The 20,236-nt window shown below is 37.7% G+C and overlaps 1 pseudogene; it reads left to right on the top strand.

Annotated features, from left to right (window-relative positions):
- The first annotated feature begins 12,487 nt into the window (after positions 1-12,487).
- Positions 12,488-12,610, top strand: LOC111763148 (U2 spliceosomal RNA; annotated as a pseudogene).
- The last annotated feature ends 7,626 nt before the right edge of the window (positions 12,611-20,236 follow it).

Below are 20,236 nucleotides of genomic sequence, written 5' to 3'. Positions count from 1 at the left end.
AGCAATGACCTTCTGGCATCAAGTAATTCCTCTGAATTCTTTGTATTGGACTGGGCCTTTTCCTCAACCACATTCTTATCAGTCACTCTTTGTCTTGCAGATCATTTTTTCTTCCCTAACTATGCCAATATTGCCTCTCAGCTCCATATTCACCCTTTGTACATTCTCTGTCGAAAATGGATCTGGGCCCTTTAAATATTTTTCTTTACCAGCTGGCATTGAAGTTTTGTTGGGGAGGGGGTTTGGAGAGACATTGCAGGAGGAAAGCCTTTTGCTTCTCTGTGCAGTGGGTTCCCTTGTGCCTACTCAGCAGGCTTCTTCAGCTCAGGGCACGCAGATTTTCCAGCTCCTGGCTCCCACAGTACACGCACACACAGCTTCCCCAGAGACCAGTTGCTGCAGCGTGGGTGGCTTCTCCAGCCCTAAATCTCCAGCAGTACACAGCAGTCAGCAGTATCCAGAAGCCAGCAGCTTCTCCCAACTCCCTCCCGCTTTGGGCAGTTTTCAGCTGAATGCCTCTGGTGGATACCAACCTGAAACAGCTTTCCCTAACACTCTGGAGGGCAGATTTCAAGCAAGTTCTGCCAGTGCAATTTTTCTGCCCTCCTGTGAGCGAAGGCTGTGTCCTCTCCGAAAAAGTTTGGAATTCAAGCCCTGGGCAGGGAGCTCTTCCTTGGTTGCTGTTTTTCAGCCCTAGGAGGAGTTACTGTTCTTTCTTACTGCTATAGTCTTTAGAATTCTCTTTACTTCTTCCTAGCCAATTCCTCCTTAATCCAATTCCCTATTATAGTCAATAATTCTTTATATTAAACTTCCTTTGTTTACTGCATGGTTTGTCTCTACTCTCTGGACTCAGGCTGAAATGTTAGGGTTTCAATATTCTGGTCCCTAATAAGATGTTCTTATTCACAGTGGTTTCTGTTTAGGATCAGTCTATTTTGGGTCATTATAAGGTGAGCATTTTTAACATCATTGCACATCTATGAGATTATTTTTCTCTCCCTGTTAGGCATAACAGGAATACACTTAGAAGACATATATTCTTAAGAAAGGAAGATGTAGACCGAGAAAAGAAGTTTTTTAAAAGCACAGAGTAAAACTGGTCAATACTTTCCGAGCAGAGTCCCCTTGACATCTTCCATGAAACCTGAGAGTCTAAACTTCAATTAAAATATAATTATACATAAGTAAAATCACATGCAAAAATTCCAGAGCTGCTCCATGCCTAGCTCTGATAGAAAACCAGAGTTAGGAAATGTGGATTGCCATAGATCTTGCAGAATCAGAAAAGCAAAAGGTTACCACCAAGGAAAGAACAGAGCAGGATTGGATGAATACTGCTTATTGTACTTAAACGTGAGACACTAAAATAAAATTCTGAAACAATGGATTGAAAAAAAGAAATAGAATTGGCTATTGCTGAATTTTCTCCTGCCTTTAATATGCTGTATGCATTTTGAATCTCTCTAAGAACCTAGAATATAGCATTTCCCAAATTTATTTAATTCTTGTTTCTAAAAGGATTTAAAGCTCATTGAAATATTTTTAGGAAATACCAAGTTAAAAGTGGCAGTAAAAGTGGCAGAAAAATGCGTTGAAATATTAAAGGAACCATCCTGTTTGAAGAGAATATTCTAATATAGTGGGGAAATAAAGGCCACTTGTAGCTAAATCACGGAGGGCCTTGGTACCAAGATTCCCAGGTTTGTGAACATTTATGAGAGAGAGAATATTCAGGTTGCTTCTAGAAGCCTTGTTCTTTGTTCTTGCCCCCACTGTCTCTGTCAGTCACTCTCATCAGTCTGAACAGGAGAAGTGGGGGCTCATCTGTGCAAGCCTAGAACTAAGGTGAGGTAGATGAGTCATGCAAGTGCAGGGTTGTATCCTGTCTTTATTTAAAATTTTGATATTTTGTTCAGTGTAGTTTTTTGGTATTTTTATTTTTTAAATATTTTATTTAAAGTATTATCTTGACTACTGGGTTTTTGGCAGCCCCTTAAATTTTTCTCCCAAGGTTAAGTGCCTTGTTCATCTTACACAGCTCTATGGTATACAGAACTTACAGAATGATTCCTGACCTCCCTACTTCATCTTCCCTTTTTTTTTTTTTATGGACTTAAATATATTGCAAAAATTCTATATATTCCTACAAAAGAACGCATACTTATAATTTTCAATGCCTACATTTCAAGAGCAGATATAACAAGTTTGACCTTCAATATATGGGGGAAATTGTATGTGTGTGTGTGCGTGCACACACGCACAAGACTGTTTACCTGATTATCCTTTTTTTGCAACAAAAATGCAGATCATCTGCTTACAGTTTTGTAAATTAAGAAAGGCAGAAGATGCACTAATCTTTTTATGTCAGTACAGTTATTTTCCTGCATTCACATCTTTGCTGAGAGAATTTATTTCTTCCTATTTCCTACATATAACCTCTAACTTTCTATAGTTTTTGATGACCAGGTTTGAGTTTTAACCATGACACACTGATTCTTTGACTTTTAAAAGTAAGAATTTTTCTTCATGCCTTAAAATCAAACTTCTTACTTGACTCCTTATAAATACTAAGGAGGTCTTAGTAAGTTTTAATTAGAATCTCAACTTCAACATTTAGGCTAGTCAACAAATCTAAAATCATATTGGATGATAATATTTCCACCACCACCCCCCTTTTTTTTTTTCAAGTAAAAGCTCCAACATTAAATCAGACTGGTGGAATGTTCCAGATCTTCATTTGCTTTACTTAGCTTAGAATTTATTCTTCTCCAGTATTGCTGAATATGTGGGTTGCATCTAGTAGTTTCATTGACTTGGTTTATTTTCTTTTTTAACTTACTTCACTGCTGTTTATCCTTATGGAAGGGTATCATTAGGGTGTTACCATAACTCTAAACATAAATACTAATTGAGGTGTTATAATTTATCATATATTGTCATTTACAATTTAATCACGGTTTTTCTGATGCTAAATGATACTGGTTCATACAAAAACACTCTGAAGGTAGTTTTTCAAAGGTGTCTGAGATGAAGTTTCAACTGTGAAAAAATAAATATACGGACTACAGAACTACAGAACTACAGAAGTACCCTGTATAAGAAGCATAACCCATCTTTCAGTCAACCTTGAAAATTGAAAGGTTTTCAATTTTCAACTTTGTTTTGCAAACGTTTATAAACTCAACCATAAAAATTCCCTCTAGGCAGAGATCTGGCAAAAATGTTTCAGTTCCAAGCTGAACTCTCTATAGAAGGTTACTTATTGTCAGTAAGAAAATTACAAAAATGGAAGAAAAATAGTTGAAATGTTGCTTTGTACTTGTCATTGAAAAAAGAGGGGATTGACACAATCTAAATAAACCCAAATTCCAAACAATCCATCAGTAATTTTTATTAGGCACCTCTGAAAAGAAAGTAAATTTGTTTTAATTTATTCACTTCATCCTTGAAATTGTTCCATTACGTGAAAAACATATGTGGTCTTGATAATTTTAATACAAGTTGCTCAATTTTCTGAAGTTCTCAGTTTAAGGGTGTGCAATTTGGAGCCATTAAAAGAAAAAGCTTTTGGAAGGTTTGTATTGGAGTGGAGACTTGCTCTCTTCCCTTTGAACTCCCTTCCAGGAGCAGAGCAACAGGACCACGTGTGAACTAAGTTTCTTCTCAGCACATCCCAGGAGAGTGAGTAGACCTGCAAAATGGGGAGTGCATTGGGAAACCTTTTGAACTAACCCACTAAAAAACCTTGTTCAAGGGCTCCAGACCAACCTGTCCTATGACCTTATGGAACTTTCCACCTGAAGATTTTAGACTTGTCAGGTTCAGTATACCCAATATGCCCACTCAATGTTTCAAGCAGAAAAAGAGATAAGGGGCAACACTTATGTTCCCAAGGTCAGTTTCCCCCGCCCCCATCTTGCTTAATAGAACTACTGGACACAGGATTGTGAATTCCATGATGGTATAGACTATGTTTGCTTGACTTACAGGTAATGTGAAACCACACCATTGTAGAAGACCAGAGAATACCGCTTCCATTATGTTCCTTGTGTGTACAATGTGAAGAGTGTCCCCTAGAGTCATGCAACATGGTGGCCCTAGATAACCCCTACAGCCAGGGTAGGGTCTGGCATACTGTGTGTGATCAATATAAGTTGATTGAATGAGTGACAATACCTCCTTAGGCAGGAACTTGGATATCATAATATTAAAACACTAATCTTCTCCATTAGTTTCTGCATCTATTCTATCATTTAATTCTATTAATGCTACTACCTGAATATCATTCAAATCTATTTTCCTTTCATGTCCATTGCTACTGCCTTAGTGCAGTCCATCATTTTGAATCTCAACTGTAATCAGCTCCTAATTTGTGTCCCTGCCTCCATTCATACCCATCTCAATTTCAATACAGTGCCATCAGAGTTTTCTTTTTAGAATACAATATCAGTCATGTCATTCCATGGCTTAAAACCTTTCAATGGTTCCTTATCTTCTATCACATAGGCTAAAAACCCCTTCATGATATGACCTTCTTAAGTGTTTAAAAAAGTAAATATAATTTTTAGTTTATAGGACACAACCTAAATTTGGAAGGAAACATACCTTATGAAAAACCTCAACTGACAACGTCTCCTAATGTATTTTGTTCCAACCTCAGCCACAATCTTTTTTTATCTCCCTTCCTCATCAGGGCCATGGAAAATTGCATTTGCCTCCATTATTGCACATATCACCTGAATTCTTTGTTCACATGTCTCTCACATAGAGTGCACTTAAGTTACTTGAGGTCAGGGATTTGTTTTACTCATTTTTTATCCCAAACACTTAGCATAATAGCTAGGACACAATTAATGTTCAATAAGTATTTGTTAAAATGAGTCAATGGGAAACAGTTGTGGCTCAACTGATAGAGTGGCTGCCTACCACATGGAGGATCCAGGATTCGTAACCCAGGGCCTCCTTACCCGTATGGTGAGCTGGCCCACGCACAGTGCTACCACATATAAGGAATGCTGTGTCACACAGGGGTGTCCCCCGCATAGGGGTGTCCATGCATAAGGAATGTGCCCCACAAGGAAAGCTGCCCCATGCGAAAAAAGTGCAGCCTGCCCAGGAGTGGCACCACACACACGGAGAACTGACACAGCAAGATGATGCAACAAAAAAAGCGACACATTTTTTTGGTGCTGCGTGACAAGAATGCAAGCAGACACAGAAGAACACACAGCAAAAGGACATAGAGAGCAGACAACCAGGGGGGAAGGGAAGAGAAATAAATTAAAAAAAATAAATCTTAAAAAAATTTTAAAAAATAAAATAAAATGAGTCAATGAATAAGTAAACGTACTTAAAATTATCTTTTGACCTATAATTTGTTGTTTAAAATAGGAACTTTCCATGTTATGATATTCTATGGTTCTGTCCGAAATTATCAAATATTGATAAGGAAGTAGAGCAATTAGATCTTTCTTATATTTTATTGGGAATTTGAAATAGGGGGAGAAGACTTGGAATAGTACTTTGGCATTATCTAGTAAAGTTGAAGCTGTATATGTTCTGTGACTTAGCAATTCTGCATTAAATATATACTCAAGTGACAGGGCACATTCAAATCATAGTATTTTGTACGCCATACTGGAATAAAGAAATGAGAGCTTGTTCTTGGAATACAATTCCAGTCACCCCAAAGGGTTCCAATTTCTTACCACTTGTGCTCTAGCAGTGGTTTTCAAACTAGCTGTAATATGGTTTGCTGTATTATGTAAGAATATTCATTCAGCTATAGGAAATAAGAGAACAAATAAGGAGGGTAAATGAAACTAACTATAGAAGCAAGTAGCTTGCGAGCCGCCTTAGACATAAAGGAAAAAGAGCATGACTGTGCTTAACATCGATAGGAAAGGGCAAAAGGACCAAGAGAACCAAATACTCATGATAAACTAAATACACACGAGATGTATAAACCAGTCAGTATCATAAGGTCATAAATTGGCATCCCATTGATAACATCCACTTGAACCTATGTACCCTCTGCCAGATAAAACCAATAGCTGCTCATTAGTCTAATTAGTAAGCTACAGCTGTAGCCGAGTATACCATAGATGAAGTACACCATCCTTCTGCAGAGTCCCTTGCTCAGTCCTCAACCCCAGGGCAAAGACTTATGTGTCAGAAAATGAGACAAGATATTTGAACTTTTCAGAATTTGGAATTGAGCTAGCATAGTTCTTCCACCCTGCCTGCACCCTGTCCTAAGTATAATAACTTTCCCCATTTCTATTGCCTTGCTTTTCCCTGTAGGTGTTCAATTAACTCAATAAACTGCATCATTTATACCTACTCCCCAGTTCATTGGAGTTACCCAATTCAGTTAACAAGAAGGTGAGGATGGTCAACCACCATACCAAGGAACTGAGAGAGTCTACAACTGCAAGCAGGAGAGTCCCATCCACCAGCCATGTGGGATCAAAGCCCACTCTCTATTAAGAGGTGGAATGGCCATCACCATTCCAGAGTCCTCAGGACTGGGGAATAAAATATGCACTAGAGTTGACGTACTGGTGTTCTACTATAGAATTATTGTGACTCTAGCAATGGAAGAAATTATATCATTGATGTGGAGACAGCGACCACTGGAGGTGCTGAGGGCAGGAAGAGGGAAGTAAAGGTGTGATATGGTGGCATTTTCGGGACTGGGAGTTGTCCTGAATGATACTGCAGGGACAGATGCAAGACATATATCCTGCCATAACCCACTGAATGGACTGGGAGAGAGTGTGAACTGCAATGCAAACTATAATCCATGCTGTGTAGCAGTGCTCCAAAATGTATTTATCAATGAACGTACCACTCTAATGAAAGAAGTTGTTGATGTGGGAAAAGTGGGGGGTGTAGGGAGGGGGCATATGGGAACCTCTTATAGATACATATTTTTTTAAAGATTTATTTATTTATTTATCTCTCTCCCTTCCCCCCCCCCCCCCGCCCCGATTGTCTGTTCTCTGTGTCTATTTGCTGCGTCATCTTCTTTGTCCGCTTCTGTTGTTGACAGTGGCACGGGAATCTGTGTTTCTTTTTGTTGTTTTGTGTCAGTTCTCCGTGTGTGCGGAACCATTCCTGGGCAGGCTGCACTTTCTTTCACGCTGGGCGGCTCTCCTTACGGGGCGCACTCCTTGCACCTGGGGCTCCCCTACGTGGGGGACACCCCTGCGTGGCAGGGCACTCCTTGCGCGCATCAGCTCTGCGCATGGGCCAGCTGCACACGGGTCAAGGAGGCCCAGGGTTTGAACTGCCGACCTCCCATGTAGTAGACGGATGCCCTAACCACTGGGCCAAGTCTGCCACCCCTCCTCTATTTTTTAATGTAACATTTTGTGTGATCCATCTATCATAAATAAAAAATATATTTTAAAAAATAAACTGCATCATTTGAACATCTTCATTTGGTTTGTAAGTCTTTTGTTCCATCACTTCTAGGATACCTTGCCTGTGATGTTCTTAAAGGCTATCATTACACCAAAGTAATTTCCCACATGACACTCAGTTACATGTTCCCCTAAAGGATATAAGGACTTTCCATGGACCCAGATAGTTTTAAGAGAATCAATTTCCAAATCCTCAAAATGACATATACTCTTTCCCAGAAATGATATGCTTGGGAACTTGTCTGTGGTTCCCTTTTACCTCCTTTGTATTTTCCTTTCCCTCTTCATTAAAGAAAAGATACTTCCTGACCACTTTCCCTTATTGAAAATTTTCCAGGGCAAATATTGCACATTTTCCAGGGCAAATCTCCTGGCTGCTACACAGAGCCTCTACTAATTAAGGGACCAAAAGCACCACTTCACTTAACTCCTTAAGAAACGTACTCCCCCCTAAAAAGGTTTAAATTTCATGTTTAATAATTATTTATAAACAATTACAATGCATTATGTTGTTTTCATCAATTTTATGCTATGGCAATAATAAAACTGTACTGACTCAAACTAGAAGAAATAATTTAATAGGAGGCTTAACAAATTGTGATTTCAATATATGTGTCTATTTCTGCTGTTAAGAAATAGGACAGCATGATTAACTGAAGACTTTAAAGCATGAACTACATTATATTGTAATGTTCTATGGAGGAAGTGGAGTAGAAGTAGTATAAAAGAAACATTGTAAAATTTCTGACTGATGAGGATCTTGTATATGTATTTTTAAAAGATAAAGGTGGTCTCAAATCACTGTGGTATTTAACTTCCGCTGAATATATGTGAAAGAGGGATATATCGGTATTATCTTTAGATGTCAATAATTACAATAAGCTGGAAATGGCATCCTTTGCAACTATTTAAACATATAGTGAAAAAATGCTGGATGCCATATCATTCAGAGCCAATCAAGAAAACAGAAATATTTCGAGATGTGATTTTAACAGAGAGAACTTAATATTAAATATACAGGGTATGGAAGAGCTGAGAAGTCAGTAGGGGATGGTGAAGCAATCCAGAGATTAGCAATAGCTAGAGTTGCTACCAATCCAGGACTGCAGGAACAACAGGAGTGGGTGCTGTTCCCAGAGCTCAGAAAACAGTAATATCTAGGAGCTACAAGCAGGTGGTAAAATGCCTGGGGATATGAGAACCACAAAGGGAAGAGTTATTTAATGCAAGCTTGAGCCACAGAGGCAACATAGCCACTGCTGAAGATACCACCTAAAGCAGAATGAGGAGAGAGATTTTCTGTCCTCTTCCTTCAATGTGTCCTCTAATCACCTACTAGTGCTTCCCTTAGCTAACCCTACTGGAAGTCAATTTGCAAATATAATTCCCTGAAATAAACAGCAGAACCGGGAAGGGCTGGTGATAGATCTGAGAGAAGAGAGAAAAATGACTAGAATAGGTATCAACTTAAATATGGGTGAGGAGGGCCCCACCCTAATCAAGATGGCAGAATGAAGATTCTTAGCGGCTCTATCCTCCCAAAGAAGGTTAAACGACCAGCAAGAACTGGCAAAAACATCTTTGTCAAAGCCACAAAAACAGTTAGAGGACTGTAGTGACAGGGCAAGCTCCAAATCAGGAAAATGACTACTTAAAAACAGAAGGATCTCATGGTGCCCTTGTTAGACCCCTCACTCACTTCTAACAGGCTTAGCACAGAGCCAACCTACACTCCCAGTGCAGATCCCTGGTCTCATTACTGGAGGGAGCAGAATAACCCTCATGCACATACTGGGAGCTTGTATGTCTGACCTGATCTGTCTAGTGGTGGCCTGAGGGTCATGCTATACCAGAACTTGCCCTGCAAGCTCACAGAGCTTTCCTAATAAAATGCTGTGGGGGAACAGTCAAGTCATGCTGCTTGAAGCAAGAGCTTGTGGCTGTAGGACATACACTACAGTTCCCAGGACCTTAAGGAAATTGTTTCCTAAGAAAGAAGGGGTATTTGTATATATGTACGTGGTGGTGTACGGGTGGGTAGGATTCCTAGGGCCACATGCACATGCCAAAGACAAGACATTGCACAGAAATATCAGTGAGGCCTCTATACTTTGGCCTGAAGCTATTCTCTAAACTCATTGTGTGGATAAACCTGAAGAAGAGCTTTTGCACAAGTCAGTATGCAAAGATTCTGAAAGGTATTTTCTTTTTTATTCTTCTCTTCTCTTTTCTTTTCTTTTTTGTTAGCTTCTAACAATCAAGGAAAGCTCTGCCATAACACTAGCTGTAAACAAGCTAGGGAACAGACACCTCAGAGCCTAAATTCCAGGAATAACATGTTGAAATATAAAAATGTCCAAATTTCAACAAAAGGTTAAGAACACACAAAGAAAAAGGGAGTGATGACCATAGGGAAAGGAAAAGATTAAGGCATTAGGCATACTCAGTGAAGAGGACCAGACCTGGGACATACCAAACAAACACTTAAATAAAGTGGTCCTAAATATTCTCAAAGAGCTAAAGAAAAAGAGGGACAAATAACTAAAGAAAATGAAGAGAATTATAAATAAACACAAAGAGAATATCATTGGAGAAATGGCATTATGAAAAGGAATGAAAAAGAACCTGAAGACCAAAGCAACAGAAATTAAAAATTCCCTAGAGGAGTTCAACAGCAGATTGGAGTTGGCAAAAGAAAGAATCAGTGAACTTGAAGATAAGATAATTGAAATCATTTAATAGGAGGAGAAAGAAGGAAAAATGAAGAAAAGTGAATAGTGCCTGAGGAATTTGTAGGACACCATCAAGCATATAAATATATACATTATGGGAGTCCCAAAAGGAGAAGGAGAAGAGAAAGGAGCAGAGAGGATATTCAAAGAAATAATGGCTGAACACTTCCCAAATTTAATGGAAGATAAGAATATACACACATCCAAGATCCTCAACAAACTACAAATAGGATAAACCCAAATATATCTGCCCCACGACATATTATAATCAAACTGTCAAATGCCAAAGATAAAGAATTCTGAATGCTACAAGAGAGAAGACATGTCATGTACAAGGGAGACTCAATAGAATTTAGTGCCAATTTCTCATTGGAAACTATGGAAGCAAAAGGGCAGAGGGATGACATATTTAAAGTGCTGAAAGAAAAAGTCACCAGTCAGGAATTCTATATCCAGGAATATTTGTTTTCAAAAATGAAGGAGAGATTAAGACACTCCCAGATAATCAAGAGCTATAGGAGATCATCATGGCTAGACCAACCCTCCTGGGATGCTAAAGAAAGGTCTGCAGGTTGAAAGGAAAGAACAATAGACAATAGACCAAAACCACATAAAGAAATAAAGATCTCTGGTAAATACATATATGGTTAAATATAAATGCCAGTACTACTGTATCTTTGGTTTCTAACTACAATTTTTACTCCCTACAGGGTCTAAAAAGTAAATGCATATAAAATTATGATAAATCAATGGTTTGGGACTCATAATATATAAACATGTAATTTGTGAAAAGAACACATAAAAATGGGGGGAAGAAGGGGTATAGGAACAGTTTATATATACTAATGAAGTTAAATTTGTACCAAGCAAAGGAGATTGCTATAGATTTAAAAACTTAAGCCCCATGGTAATTACAAAGAAAAGATTGGAGAATATGCAGGCTCATAGAGACAAAAAAGTAGAGTTCAAGTTGCCTGGGTGGCAGGCAGAGGGTATGAGGAATTAATGCATAATGGTTGTAAGGTCTCTGATTGGGGAGATGGGAAATTTTTAGTAATGAATGGTGGTGAGGATACCACAATATTGTGAATGTGGATAATCTCAGTGAGCAGTATGCTTGGAGTGGTTGAAATGAAAGTTTATGTTTTGTATATATTCCCACAATTACATGTAAAAGAAAGCCTAACTAAAGTGACAATTAAATGTAATACAGGATCCCAGACGAATCTAATAAGGGAGGAGAAAAGGCTCAAAAGAACATTGTTGCAACATATGAAAAAATTGAAATATAGATTATGTTTATATACCAATCTTATAGTCCTTGGTATAGATTTATACCAATGTTAAAGTCCTTCAACTGGATAACTATACTTTAGGTGCTACATAAGTGAATATTCTTGTTCTTAGAGAATGGACATGGCAATAATAAGTGTTTTCAAGGTTCACGATGTATACAACCTATACTCAAGTGGTCAGAAAATAGATTGACATATAGATAGGAGATGCTAGGATGATACAGGATATATGGCAAATGTTAAAATTGGTGGATCTGGACATCTGAGAGGGTAGGGTGATGTAGAGTTCTATGGGGTTTATATTATTTTTGTAACTGTCTTATAAATTTGAGAGTATTTCAAAATAAAAAGTTAAAAAGTATGGGTGAGGAGCATGCAAAAGAATGATGTTAGAACCATAATTCACGCCATATAACTAAAAATGGATCAAAGGCCAAAATGTAAAGGATAATACTATTAAACTCTCGAAGAAAACAAAGGTATAAATTTCTGTGACCATGAATTAGGCAGTGGTTTCTTGGTTGTGATACCTGAAAGTCAAGCAGTCAAAGAGAAAATAGATACACTAGAATTCACCAACTTAAATCTGTTATACTTCTAAGGACACTGTCAAGAAAGCAAAAAGAGGACTCAGATATGACTTCTCTACACATGCCTCTTCTATCCCTTTTATTGAACACATGGTTGATGCTGGGGTTGGTGTATGCCCAGGAGACTTGAATCCCTAGGTTGTCTATGTGCCCGCTGGGCCCTGAGCCTCAGTGATGTTGCAGCACCTACTCTCCAGTTTGTTGGACTTACCCACGTCAGGTGAAAGGGAAGTGAGGATGGACAACCTCCACACCAAGGAACTGAGAGAGTCTACCATTATATAGTGCTTGTGGAAATGTAAAATGGTGCAGCTGCTGTGGAAAAGAGTCATGGCAGTTTCTTAAAATGTTAACCGTAAATTTACTATAGAATCCAGCAATTGCATTCCTAGTATATATCCAAGATAAAAACATATATTCACTCAAAAATCCTGTACATGATTGCTTCTTGGTCTTTTAGCTAAGATCAAGTATAGTATTTGTTTTTATCTGTTTAATATCTGATATGTTCTTTATCCAAGGAAAATATATTAAATGGATTTTTGGGAATTAGGAGATGACATAGATTAGTAGTTTCCAGGGGCTGGAGCAGAGGGAGTAAAGGGGAGTGACTAGGTTTTCTTTATGGAATGTTTGGTGAAAATGTTCTAGGATTAGATCATGCTGATGATTGCACACATTTGAGAATATACTCAAAAAAAAAAAAAAAAAAAAAACACACACACCCAAACCTCTAAATTGTACACTTCAGAAGGACAAACTTTATGGTGTTGGAATTATATCTTAATGTTTTAAAATGAAATTAAAAATTTTTAAATGGGAGAAAGGGCCCATAGTTTTTCAGAACTTTTTTAGGGAGTTCAGAAGCTGTAGTACTTCAGTTGGGAAGTTATTCCCTAAAGAAACCATGCACATGTGCACTCAGAGAACACATGTGTGAATACAGCAGCACTGGAAACTATCAACAGTAAAAGAATAAATATATTGTGGAGTATTCATGTATTGGAATACATGATGAACCACATTGGAATACAGGATGAACCACAGTGATACATGATATCATGAATGGCACTCAGGAACCTAATGATGAGCTAAAACAACAAATTGCTTGAGCAAAAAGACATTTATGAGAATGATCATAACAGTATACACAATAACCAAAATGTCCAGCAACATTAGTATGAATAAATAAATTGTGATATATTAACACAATGGAATACTATGAACAGTGAGAATGAATGAATATATGCAACAATATGGATGAATCTCACAAAAATAATGTTGATTGAAGAAGTCAGAAGGGAAAGTGCACATTTTATATGATTCTCTTTATATAAAGTTCAAAATAATACTAATCTATGGGGTTAGGATAGTAGTCACTCTAGTCAGGAAGGAGAGGAGTAACTGTTAGGTGTTTGGCAGGGGCCTTCTGGGATGTTATTAATTCTGTTTCTGTATCTCAGTACAGGATAAATGGAGCATTCAACTGTGAAAGTTCATCAAGAAGCACACCTATGATTTATGCACTTTCAGTATGTATGTCATACTTAAAATAAGATTTCAAAAAAGAAAACCAAGCAATTGCTGAAGAATTAATGAAGTATGGTTCCATTTATATAAAGTTCAATAACACATCAAAGAAACTAACAGTAGGTGAAAATAGAAGGAAAATCAAGGGAATGATAATCTCCAAATTCAATCTCTGAAGTGAATCAGAAATCATATTAGGTTTCACAGTTTTCAATAATGTTTTATTTCATATGCCAAATGGTAGATACACAACAATTATTGTAATGTGATTCTTTGCACCCAAGAATATTTTATAAATATTCTTTTGAGTGCAAATAAATGAAGATTATCAGTAAGGATAACTAAAAGGGTAAATCAAAACCCAATAGTACTGTATCCTCAATATACAGCTCTACTCATTAATTCCTATAACAGTGAGAACACAATTGAAAAAGAAAAAGGCATATTCCAGGATAATGAACATAAAAATAAAAAGTGGTAAAGTGGGACAAAAACAACATAAAAAGAGAAGGGAGGGATATGGAAACAGAGAACGTGTCTGCTCTTTTGAAGCTAGGTTGGTATATTTTCAAATTAGTAGACTATAGATGTAGGTTGTATAATATAAACCCCAGGATAACTACCAAGAAAGTACTTTAAAAATACACAGAAACAGAAATGAGAAAAGGATCAGTCAGATACATGACAAATAATCAACTATACAGAAAAGGAGCTTGCAATAAAGGAAAAGAGAGACAAAAATAGATATGACACATAAAAACTGAAGGACAAAATGGCTGAAGTAATACTGCCTTTACAGTAACAACACTAACTGTTAATGGATTAAGTTCCCTAACCAAAAGACACAGATTGGCTGAAAGGATAAAAAATCCTGATCCAACTACATGTTGTTTACAACAGATTCCCCCTAGACCTAAAGACACAAATTAGTTGAAAGTAAAAGTTGGAAAAAGATATTCCATGCAAATAGTAACCAAAAAAGAACTGGAGTAACTATACTAATATCAGACAAAATAAACTTTAGGTCAAAAGCTGTTAAAAGAGACAAAGAAGGACAATTAATAAAAGGGGTGACTCACCAAGATGAAAGAACAGTCATAAATAGTTACGTACCTAACCACAGTGCCCAAAAATACATGAGGCAAACATTAGCAAAACTGAAGGGAGAAATAACACCTCTACAGTAATAATTGTTCTTTCTATCAAAAGATCGAAATCTAGACAGAAGATCAATAGGGAAAGGGAGAACTTGAATAATATGATAAACGAACTAGACCTTACAGGCACACACAGAACACTGTACCCCTAAACAGCAGTATATATATTCTTCTCAAGTACGGATGTGTTTTTTTCCATGATAACCACATGTTGGGTGACAAAATAAGTCCAAATAAATTTTAAAATTGAAATTATATAAAGCCTCTTCTCTGACAATAATGGAATGGAGCTGGAAATCAATAACAGGAAGGGAATTGGAACATCAAATATATAGACGTTAAATAACACATTCTTAAACAATCAGTGGGTTTAAGAAGAAATTGCAAGGGAAATCAGTTAATATCTTGCAATGAGTGAAAATGAGCACACAACATATCAAAACTTAAAGGATGCAGCAAAGGCAGTACTGAAAAGGAATTTATAGCCCTAAATGCTTACATTAAAAAAGAAGAAAAAGCTAAAATCAAAGACTTAACTGCACACCTGGAGGAATGAGAAAAAGAACAGGAAACTAACTGCAAAGCAAGCAGAAGGAAAGAAATAACAAAAATTACAGCTGAAATAAATGAAGTTGAGATTTAAAAAACAATAGAAAGATTAACCAAACCAAAAGGTGATACTTTGAAAAGATCAGTAAAACTGACGAGCCCTTAGCTAGACTGAAAAAGCAAAAAAGAGAAAAGATGCAACTAAACCAAATGAGAAAAGGGAGGAGGTGGGACATTAATACTGACCCCACAGAAATAAAAAAGTGATCATAAGAGGATACTATGAACAACTGTATGCCGACAAATTAGACAACCTAGTTGAAATGGACAAATTCCTGAAAACACACAATGTACTCTGACTCTAAAAGACATAGAAAACCTCGACAGACCAATTACAAGTAAAGAGATTGAATCGGTCATTAAAAACATCCCAACAAAGGAAAACCCAGGACCAAATGGCTTTACCGGGTGACTTCTACTAATCTTTCTAAGAATAATTAATAACAATAGCTCAAACTCTTCCAAAAAATTGAACAACAGGGAGTGCTATCTAACTCATTCTATAAGGTCAACATTACCCTAATATCAAAACCAGATAAAGGCACTACAGGATAAGAAAATTACAGACCAATTTTCTTCTGAATATAGATGCAAAAATTCTCAACAAAATATTTGCATATCAAATTCAACAGCACATAAAAACAATTATACATTATAATCAAGTGGGGTTTTATCAATGGTAAGCAAGGGAGGATCAACATAAAAAAATTCAATAAATATAATACACCACATTAACAAAGGGGAAAAAATACATGTCATCTCCATTGACACAGAAAAGGCATTTGACAAAATCCAGCATGTTTTCTTGATAAAAACACTGAGAAAAATAAGAATAGAAGGAAACTTTCTCAATATTGTAAAGGGCATATATGCATATATGAAAAACCCATAGCTAGCATCATACTCAATGGTGAAAGACTGAAAATTTTCCCTCTAAGATCTGGAACAAGACAAGAATGCCCTCTTTCACCACTGTTATTCAACATTGTATTGGAAGTTCTAGCCAGAGCAGTTAGGCATAAAAATTTTTTTAAAAAGAAATAAAAGGCAACCAAATTAGAAAGAAGAAGTAAAACTTACACTCTTTACAGATGACATGATCCTACATATAGATTTAGTTCAGGAATAGACCCTTACATCTATGGTCAATTGATTTATGACAAGGCTGTCAAGTTCACTCTATTGGAAAAGAATGGTCTTTTCAATAAATGGTACTAGGGAAACTGGATATCCATATGCAAAAGAACAAAAGAGGATTCCTATCCCACACCATATATAAAAATTAACTCAAAATGGATCAAAGACCTAAATATAAGTACTAGGACTATAAAACTCCTAAAAGAAAATTTAAGGAAGCATCTTTAATATCTTGTGTTAGGCAATGATTTCTTGGACTTTCCATACAAAGCACAAGCAATGAAAGAAAGAGATAAACGGGACCTCTTCAAAATTAAAAACTTTTGTGGATCAAAAGACTTTGTTATGAAAGTGAAAAGACAACCTACTCAATTGGAGAAAATATTTGGAAACCACATATCTGATAAGGGTTTAATATCCAGAATATATTAAAAACTCAACAATGAAAAGAGAAAATACTCAATTGAAAATGGGCAAAAGAGGGAAACGGACTTTGGCCCGGTGGTTAGGGCGTCCGTCTACCATATGGGAGGTCCGCAGTTCAAACCCCGGGCCTCCTTGACCCGTGTGGAGCTGGCCATGCGCAGTGCTGATGCACGCAAGGAGTGCCCTGCCACGCAGGGGTGTCCCCCGCGTGGGAGAGCCCCACGCGCAAGGAGTGCGCCCGTGAGGAAAGCCGCCCAGCATGAAAAAGAAAGCGCAGCCTGCCCAGGAATGGCGCCGCCCACACTTCCCGTGCCGCTGACGACAACAGAAGCGGACAAAGAAACAAGACGCAGCAAATAGACACCAAGAACAGACAACCAGGGGAGGGGGGGAAATTAAATAAATAAATAAATCTTTTTTTAAAAAAAAAAAAGGGCAAAAGATTTGAATAGACATTTCTGCAAATAGGATATACAAATGGCTAAAAAGCACATGGAATGATACTCAATATCACTAACTATTAGGGAAATGCAAATCAAAACCACAATGAGATATCATTTCCCATCCACTAGACTGGCTTCCATTAAAAAAACAGAAAACTACAAGTGTTGGAGAGGATATGGAGAAATCAGAACATATTCATTGGGGGTGAGAACATAAAATGGTGCAGTCAATGTGGAAAACAGTTTGGAAGTTCCTCAGGAAACTAAGTATATAGAATTAACATGTAACCCAGCAATCCAGGTAGTAGGTTTTACCCAGAAGAATTTAAAGCAGGAACTTGAGAAGGTATTTGTACATTAATGTTCACAGGGGCATTATTCACAATTGCCAAAAGATGCAAGCAACCCAAGTGTCCATCAACCAATGAATGGATAAACAAAAGTTTGTATATACAAACAATAGCATATTATTCAGCCATAAAAAGGAATGAAGTCCTGATATGGATGACCACATGGATGAACCTTGAGGACATTACCCTGAGTGAAATAAGCCAGACACAAAAGGGCAAATATTGTATGATCTCACTGATATGAACTAATAACAAAGAGCAAACTCGTAGAGTTAGAATCTAAAATAAAGTTTACCATGGGCTAGATTGGGGTTAGAAAATGGGGACTTGATGCTTAAATAGTGCAGAATTTCTATAGGTTTGGAAATGGATTATGGTGATGGTAAGACATTATTGTGAGTTTAATTAACAGGACCGAATTATATAGGTGAATGTGGTAAAGGGGAAACTTTAGATCATATATGTTCCTAAACTTAAAGTAAAAAGATAAACCATAGGACTCTATAACAAGGAACCCTATAGTAGACAATGGACTATAGTTAATAGTACAAGAATAGGAATGTTTTTTCATGAACTATAACAAATGTATGACACTAATACAAGGTGTTAAAAATAGGGTGGTATAGGGTAAGAAAACACACCTAATGCAAGCTATGGATGATAGTTAATAGTACTATTTTAAGACTCTTTCATCAATTGCAACAAAGGTAACTAATGTTTTTAAAAAGTATAACTCATCCACTGCTGGTGGGAATGCAGAAGGATCCAACCATTCTGGAGGACAGTTTGGCAGTTTCTCAAAAAACTAACCATAGATTTGCCATATGACCCAGCAATACCACTGCTGGGTATATACCCATCAGAACTGAAAATAAGGACACAAACCGATATATGTACACCAATGTTCATAGCAGCATTGTTCACTATCACCAAAAGTTGGAATCAATCCAAATGTCCATCAACAGACGAGTGGATCAATAAAATGTGGTATATTCACACAATGGAATACTACTCAGCTGTAAGAGCAAATACACTACAATCACACGTGATAACATGGATGAACCTTGAGAATCTTATGTTGAGTGAAGCAACCCAGGCATTGAAGGACGAATACTACATGACCTCAATGATATGAAATAAGCAAACTGCCTCAGAGAGCTAGAGTGTGGAAAAGAGACTTACAGGAAATCGGGGGGTGGAGGAAGGATGTGAGTTAACGTCTGCAGGGGGGGAATCTGTGATGAGCTGGCGGTAAGTATGAGCACAAAGAAGGGACAAAATGGGGGCAAGGGGTTGCCTTCGGATGGGGCTTTGTGGGTTGGAGGGGGGCTGGGGATGGGCAGAGGGGTAATATTATCCAAAAAATGGGGGGAGGGAGGGGCAACATACGAACATGGGAGAGTGTCAGGTGTTTGTTGAGAACAAAATGTTGAGAAACTCGTATCAAAGTATAAGTAGGAGGGTTACCTGTTTAGGATGCTCAGGGGGTATGGTCTGATGCGGGAATGACTCCAGGGGAATAGCTGAAGGCTCATTATGCCAAGGTGGGTAGTACCATTGGGAAGAGACCCAAGAAGTGAGAGTTGGGGTGGACCCACATCCTGGAGTAGACTAATGCCATCAAATAGAGAGAACTGTATCTCCATGAGAGAGGATGGCTCCCAGGGCAACAGGGCAGTTGAGAAAGTCAGGCCCTGAATACTGCTGCAAGTATCTCTGGACATGGCTTCTTGGGAAATGGAGATTGGCTGGTGTTGTGGGTCCCAAGGGGAGGGGAAAATGGATGTGGAATGGATGGAACCAAGGTAAATATGGGGGCAAGAGAGGAGTTTTGTGAGAGTACACGAGGATGAATATAAAACATGTAATATTACACCAAAAACATATAGGGGATGACAGACTAATAATGTAAACCATAAGGCAAAACATAGGATAACTAAAAAATTTAGAAAACTGTACAACCTAAAGTATGAACCACATAGTAAATACAGCTGTCACCTTGTTTGAAAGCTATTGTCTTGGAATCTCTACATCAGTTTCAGGAAATATGATATGAATAAGTTAAAAGATTATCACTGCAGAAGGGAAAAGGTTTTATGGTGGATCTGGGGAAGTACTGTATATTGTATATATGAATTTCGGTGATCTAAGACTCTTGTGAAGCTGACAATTTGTTGGGATTGACTTTACAGGAAGTTTTGGATCACAGAGTGGTTCAACAATGGCAGCGGAGGAATACTGATATAGGATGTTATTGACAAGATATATAGGGTTAACAGGGAGTTATACAGGGCATATGCCCAGGGTATATAGTAATGTCTAGATATACTCATAGTGGAAACAATTAAAAACAACAGCTGGGGGGGTACCGGGCCCCTGGCCAGGGGGTCACTGTCGTAGACCCTGGGGGAGCAGCGGCAGTCCTCCAGGTGCAACGGTAGGAACCAGGAAGGAAGGAGGGCCCAACAGTGGGCTCCTGATACTAATGGCTATGCTTTTGAGCCTGTACACCTGCAATAAGAACAAGGCCTAGAGTA

The sequence above is a fragment of the Dasypus novemcinctus genome, chromosome 11, assembly GCF_030445035.2.
Source record: "Dasypus novemcinctus isolate mDasNov1 chromosome 11, mDasNov1.1.hap2, whole genome shotgun sequence".
NCBI classification, from domain to species: domain Eukaryota; kingdom Metazoa; phylum Chordata; class Mammalia; order Cingulata; family Dasypodidae; genus Dasypus; species Dasypus novemcinctus.
The sequence above is the reverse complement of the archived record's forward strand: the minus strand, read 5'-3'. Positions and strand labels throughout refer to the sequence as shown.